Below are 7863 nucleotides of genomic sequence, written 5' to 3' on the forward strand. Positions count from 1 at the left end.
TTGGCAGCTGTTTGTCATGGTCAGATGTACCAGAAACGGATGATCAAAGCTTTCAATAAGAAGGTTAAGCCAAAGGTATATCAGGCCGGTGACTTGGTAATCAAGCGTATCATACTACCACAGGGTGATCCTAGGGGCAAGTGGACTCCTACATATGAAGGACCATTTATGGTCAAAAGAGTATTCTCAGGAGGTGCCATGATGCTTACTACTATGGATGGTGAAGACTTTCCACAGCCTGTAAACGCAGACATAGTTAAAAAATACGACGCATAAAAAGAGACCCGCTAGGTTGACTGGCCTAGGCAAAAATAAGGGCATCCCGACAAACCAAAAGGGTTCGGGCAAAAATTAGGGATATATATAAAAAAATGTACACCCGGCAAGTCGAAAACCTGAAAAGGCGGCTTGGGCAAAAAAGGGTATCCCGGTGGATGGAAAACCTGAAAGGGCAATCCAGGCAAAAGTTAAGGATTAAAGCGTATGAATATGTCTCGTTTGGATCACTCATGTAACTTCAACTGATGGTGCTACCTAAATCAAGTTCAAACAGATAAAGATCAATCCAATCGTTTCTGTCTCAACAGCAGAAGATGAGATATTTGAAGATAATGGCAATAGTAGAATTGAAACTCAATAGAATCATTTTTCACATAGCTGTTTTCTTTGTTTTATAAAAAATTTATGACGAATTCCTCTTACTAGGATTTCTGTCTCCTTGTACAAACTTGCCTATGTATAGGTCACTTTGTGATATAAATAAAATTTCATCTTTGAATCCAGATTTACTTTTACTCTATTTACATAAGCGAAAACGTCCATTGGTTGTGTTTGAATGTATGTATGCTTTTGAATACGATTGATGTCTACCAGAAATGCATAAAATGCAGTAATAGTATTTGTAACACCTCAAAATTTGCCCTCCTCTCTTGGGACTAGCTTAACATATTGCATATCATTTTTAGGTCATTAGGCATTGCATCTTGCATATCATGTGGTTACATTGTGCAAGCCATTCTCCCAAGTCTTGATCAGAAGATAGGAGGTCATGTGCAAGCTAGGGTTTCATTGGACTGGTCATTAATCATCTGAGGATGTGGAGGTCCAAATTAGGGTTTTGTGGTTCTCAAGGAGATTGATCTTCATCTTGGTTGAAATGATACATCATCATCATCATGGTTTGTCATCATCAGGAGTTTGATCAGGATACCTTGAGATTAGGGTTTTGACCACTGGTCAACCCTAATCAGTTGTATTGGGCCAATCAGGGCTTGTCAAGGAGATGGGGTCTATGATGTATATGAGGATCATTCCATGGTTTTATTGAGCTTATTGAGGCTAGGGTTTCATCCTTGAGCCATTTCATCAGAGGATTGGGGCTCAAATTGATCAATGCATTGCCAAATTCATCTATCAGTTAAAAACTCAACTGTGGTCAACTGTGCTTGATTTTATGGATTTGGAGGTGGGAGAGAGTTGGATACACTTCATTCATGTTGGAACAAGTGTTATTTGACATGTCAAAGCTCAAGAATGAAGAAAATCAAGTCAGAACAAAAATTGCCAAAAATAGAAAGTGACTTGTAATGGAAGTTTCCAAAAATGGAAAGTTTTTCACCTCAAAATTACATGTCCAAAAAAGCTTCAAATGAAAATTTGTTCAACATGAAAGTTGTAGATCTTGTTCTCACCTTTCCAAAAAGTCCAAGAACTTGAAATTCCCATGTATGGTTGGCAAGTTATGGTCCATTCAATTTCAAAAAAGACCTATAATCAAAGGGGCATAACTTTCACATGGAGTGTCCAAAATGGATGATCTTTTTATGAGCAAACTCCATTTCACATGTACTTTCATGGTGCATAACCAAAATTCATCAAAAATGGTCAATGCAAAAGGTCAATTTTCAAGTGTACTAATTAAAATCCAAGGGCAAAATGGTCCAACTTGAGAAATAATTGGAATTTTGGAATGGGAGTTTTTGCAACACATCACAAATGCCAAATAGAAATGGTTTGAACTGTCATGAGTTGTCAAGGATCAATATTTGGCTAGGCTATTTTTGAACTCTCACTTTAAGTACAATTTTGGCATGGCATAGTGAAAAAGAGAAATACAAGGCCAATTGATATGGGATCAAAGCCAACACATTCCAAATGGCATTTAGAAGATGTCTGAGCTGTCACCTTGCTGTCACATAGCCCAATGTGAAATGTCATTTTTGCCCTTGCACTTAAGAATGGCATTATGCTAATTTCACTCATTTGTGCTAATTTGAGATTAACAAAGTGATTAAGTTGAAGTATAAGAGGATAATCATAACAGAATGCTAATCATAATCACAATTCACAAGAATTCATAACTAACTTTCCCTCCAAATTGCAAATTCTCTCAAGAACATCATCAACACTTTTCAAGATTTCTCCACGAATTCTCCATCAATTGGCTTGATTCCTTTTGCTTCATCTTCCATAAACCATAAGCTTCGACTGTTTTGAGGAATTGGAGCAAGAAAGCATCAAAATCGTGACTGTGTATCATGAACTCATTAATGGAGTTTGGAGATTTCTCACACTTGGAGCATCCTTGAGCTAACCTAACTTCTCCAATCATCTTCCTCAACCTTGGCACGCATCTGTTTGAGGCTTTCATGTCCAGAAACATCAAGAACAACCTCTGCCATTAACACAAGGTCAATTTTCGAATCTCCTCATTTCTTAAACTATGCTAGGGCTTTTGTAGTTCATTCAATGTAGATCAACATGCTAGGTTTAGTTTTTGATTTGGTGAACTATAGAGAAAGAAATCGTGTTTTGAAGTTTGATGTGTGTTTATGTTTTTGCTCGATCCCGATTATACAGTAGGAATTAGGTTAAATAGATTACATATTCATGATCCTTGTGTTCATATGGTTCCAATGGTTATAAACATGTTGATTTTGGTGAAGATTCATTGTTCATGATGATTATGCGTTTTCTGGAAAATTGTTGGTGAAGAACGATGAAATAGTGATGTTTGATCCGTGTTTTTGCCTTGCTGTTTGAATAAGCTGTTTAGCGCCGGTTTTAACCAATCAGAACATTTCCTGGCCATGTATCAATACGACGCCGTTTTGGCGTATTGCTTCAAAATTGCAAAAATGCCATTGGACTTAATTAATTATATTATTTCTTATTTCTTTTTCTTTTCATTTTCATTTTTGATTACAAACCTTTAAAAATTCATAGATGCTTCAAAATTCATCCAATTTTTGTGAAATTTTTTGTGCCATGCTCATGAGAATGTGTAGAATTTTATGGTGATTTTTGTGGAATTTTTGCACGTGTGGAAATTTAATTGGCCTATTGATTTTGTTCATGTGTACATTTTTGTACATTTTGCCAAAACTTACATGAAATGCTCATACCTTTAAAGAAATGGATGGAAATTTTTGTGCTTATTCTGGACTCATTAATGGTGATTTTCATGTAAAGTTTGTGATTTTTGGATACTTGGTGAAGGGGATATGATTTTTTGATTAGAGGTGTGACAATTTGTGTCACACCAAGCTAGGTCATCTTCATGATTTTATTTGCCTGGCCTAGGAATGTTGAATTGCTCCAATTTTTTGCATGAATGATCATTGATATGTCAAGATAACATGTGAATTTTTCTGGAATTTTTGGTTGCATTTTCAATTTTATTGATAATTTTCTTCTCTGTATGCTCATTTTGCAACATTGTGTGACACATGTTTGTATTTCTTTTGTGAAATTCTCATATGGTATTGGATGAAGATGAAATTTGACATGAGCATTCTAGACACATTGTAGGACATCATGGTTTTGATCCCATTCATTTCTAATATGTTGTCACTGTTTTATGAATTATTGAAGTGGATGCTTGTTTGGATGTCTTGAATTGGCTTGTACAATTGTGTCTGGATTTCTTGATTTTCATTGACCTACTTTCTTTTGTCCAATTGAGCTGAAAATTGACATGCTATACATTGAATGTGTCCTGTTTGGGTGTGAATTTTTGTGGAATTAATTGAATTGATTTGGTATGCTTTTGAGTGAGATAGTTCTGTTTGGTCAATTGAAGTTGCAAATTGCATGTTTGATGTTAAATTGTGCATGAAATGATAATGGTGAATGATATGAGCATGGGACCAATTGCATTTGCTTTTGATTTGTTTTAATTTGATTTTGGTTGAAATTCACTTGCTGTTTAGATTTTTTTATCCCTTTTGGACCCTAGGCTTGGCCTAGTGGTCTTGTTTCTCACATTTGGTGTGGATTTTCAGGTTGAAAGGCAAAAGGCTTAAAGAAATAAATGCAAGTTGCAAAAATTGAGTTTGGTTGATGTTTATGAACTAACATAACTTTGTGTTGTAGGATTGGATGCTTGAGCTTGAGCTTATAGCTTGCACTTGTGTGCATTGACTTGTGTTGTTTGTACAGATTAACTGATTAACATTTGCTGTTTACTGTTTGTCTGTCTGAGTACTGATGATACTTGATTGATTTCAGGTACATTAAGTTGCTTACAGTTCTTTAAGAACTTGCTTGCTGCTGCTTGGTTGTATAAACCAATTGAGGTAGAATCTCTTGACTTCATGTAGTCTGGGAGACCGGGCTTGTTACTTGGCCGGGCAAATGTCTGAAGTCCTCCTTAAGAGGCAATGTTTGTGGTTGTTTACATTTGTGCCCAAGCAGGTAAAGTCCTTGATTAAGGAAATTGGTGGAAGCCAAGGGATATGCAATCTATCCCCCACTATTCTGTTGAGTCGTCCCTCTGCTCACACGGCTGTGTGTTGACGCATTGGGGCACAAACCCAAGATCTTGTACTTTGTACAGTTGAGTCAGAGTCTTTGAGCGTAGAAGGGTTCCATCTTTCTGAACCCACGCTCCTTTGTCTGAAGCTCTCCCTGGCCAGGGATAAGAGCTGTGAAGTCTAATCTTCACTCACCTTTCATCTGCTTCACCTTAGCCCCTCAATGGCAAGGTTAAGAGCGAAAAATACCCTTGTACAGATGACTTGCCTCGGCAGTCAAACCCATTGTTTGAGCCCACTTGACTGGATATAGTGTGTGCTATGTGAATACTTGATTGAAATGTTTGTTTTGATCTGTTGATGCTTGCATGCTTGCTTTCTTCCTGGATAGGATTAGCTTGCTGTTGTGCAAGTAGGTAGAAACCATAACATAGGGCAATGATGCATGATAACACTAGGCTCGAGTACAGCTCCCTGGTAGTGTGTCTCCCCTTTGTCTCTGGTTAAGAGTTTCTTTCCCTTTCAGGGGAACTACATCGCCCTGATCCTTGTTCCAGACGAGGTATGTAGGCAGGAGGTCGTGCGAGACCTCTCCGGGCACCTTCTTTTTCCTTTTTGTGTGTGTTTGTTTGACGATTGCTAGGCTCGAGTTCCCGACTCCTTAGCAACTTGTTATTTGTTTGTTTGTTGTGTGCTTGGAAGCCGGTGTAAGTCCATCAAGTGGCATCTGGGTTCCAGTGTGGGTTTTTGGTTCGGAAGCTGACGTAATTCCATCGAGTGGTTGTCGGTTCCTTGTTTGCCTGTTTGTGTGCGTGTGTTGTTTGGCGTGCGTAAGCCGAACTACAGTAGCTCTGATTCTCGTTCCAGACGAGATATGTAGGCATAGGATGCGATGTCCTATCGAGATCCCTTCTCTTAACCCCACCTGCGTTCCCTGTGTGTGTGTGTGATGTTTTAGCAACCTTTTCTTTCTTTTAGAACGTGGATCCCGTCGAGTACGACGGACGTGAGGGGTGCTAATACCTTCCCTTTGCGTAACCGACTCCCTTACCCTTTCTCTTTGGTCGCGAGACCATGCTTTTTCCAGGTTTCTCTGAGCGTTTCCTTTCCCTATCTTGGGATAAATAACGCGCAGTGGCGGCTCTGTATTGTTTTTGTTTTAGCCCGCCGGTTGTTTTTTCGCAGGATGCGACAGTATTTACTAAGGACGAACGAGGGTAGTAGTTCAACGAAGCTTCGCCGGTTCATCCCCACTACAAATCCCCAGTAGAGCAAATCTATCTTTATAGATACTTCGAATTACGTCTCCCCTTGAATTTATGTCCATCTCTTTTATCCTCAGTCGGGATACTCAGGAACTGATTCCTTCAATAGAAGTACGACGAACGAATACGGGAAGTGGCAAATACTATACTATCAAACAAGACGGGAACGAGTTCCTCATATTCTTCAGCAACGAATCAGGATTTATTTTCCCTAGCCAGCAGTTGTTATACAAAGATATTCGGACGCTTCAGGCCGCATGATTCATACATACATCATTTACATCATACCATAGCATATCCATAAGTGCATAATACATTTACTTAGATGCACCATGCCATGCATGCATACATATTGCATAAACTAACCTTTTCCTTGCAGGATGGTTATACACAGATAAAATACTATCAACAATTCACAACAGGTCAGAAACGATCTATACAAAGATCTAGTGCTGATACTTAATCATTACTCAAGGTGTCCTTGGATAGTAGGCAAACGGTCTATACGAAGATCTATTCCCTAGTCCAGGATGTTTTCAGGAGAGTTAATCCTGATACTCTTTTGTCCTCGGATAGTAGGCAAACGGTCTATACGAAGATCTATTCCCTAGTCCAGGATATTTTCAGAAGATTTAATCCTGATATTCTTTTGTTCTTGGATAGTAGGCAAACGGTCTATACGAAGATCTATTCCCTAATCCAGGATATTTCCAGAAGAGATAATCATCACGAAGATTTATTTCTACTGGTCTATTCAACAATTCAAAACAGTTCAGAGACGATCTATACGAAGGTCTAGTGCTGATACTTAATTCAGAAAGAAATCGCCACGAAGATTTGGTTTTGACACTTAAATTAAAAGTATGTTCTTAGATACGATTCAGAGACGGCCTATACGAAGACCTAGTAGTGATATCCAGTATCAACATCAAGATATTATGACCTCTTGATATTATGGATGGCATCTATAAGCCCATCTCCAGTTCTTCCAAGTGGCATCTTCAAGCCCACTTAAGCATATACAACTAGTCATCAGTGTTACTTTACGCACCGGCGAGTGCAAATTTTTGGGCTTTTGTGTTCAATCCCCTTCAACCTTCCAAGTCACGAATGGCACACAGGCCAATCTAACTCCTCAGGTTTCAGAAAATTGAACAGGGGCAGCTGTTGCACCCCAAAATTTGCCCTCTATTTTTAACTCTAACCAATTTTTTGTTTCACATTCATTTGCATCATCTTCATAGCATAACATTTTTTTCTGTCTTAATATTAGCCGAAATAATTTCTCGGAATTTACAAACAGACTGGTCAAATTAACTTTTTAACTGTGCCTAAAATTAGTCAACGAAAAAATGTCAAGTTTAAGTTTGCAAATGTCGGTAACATTAATCTGCGGCTCACGTGGTTTAATTTGACATGCTAAAAATATTTTTACGACTATTTTGGTCATATGTTGATCAGTCTGAGCGGTTTAAACGGTCATAATTTTTATTTCAAAATCCGACCAAATGCTGTATTTTTCTGAGTCATTTATTTCGCGCTGATTATTTTGACGTGTTCATTTTATTTTTTTGAGCATTTTGGTGCCCGACTTTTATTTTTTGAGTCTATTTATTTTTATATTGGGTCTAGAATAAATAAATAGGTTAATTAGTTTTTATTTTAATTTTAACTATTTTAATTATTTAACTTTATTCAGTTTTTAATGGGTCTAGAATAAATAAATAGGTTAATTAGTTTTTATTTTAATTTTAACTATTTTAATTATTTAACTTTATTCAGTTTTTAATTTAATATTGGGTTTCAAAATAAACTTAGGCTCATTATCATTGACCTAATTTGTC

Source organism: Lathyrus oleraceus, chromosome 1, assembly GCF_024323335.1.
Source record: "Lathyrus oleraceus cultivar Zhongwan6 chromosome 1, CAAS_Psat_ZW6_1.0, whole genome shotgun sequence".
Classification (NCBI taxonomy): Eukaryota; Viridiplantae; Streptophyta; class Magnoliopsida; order Fabales; family Fabaceae; genus Lathyrus; species Lathyrus oleraceus.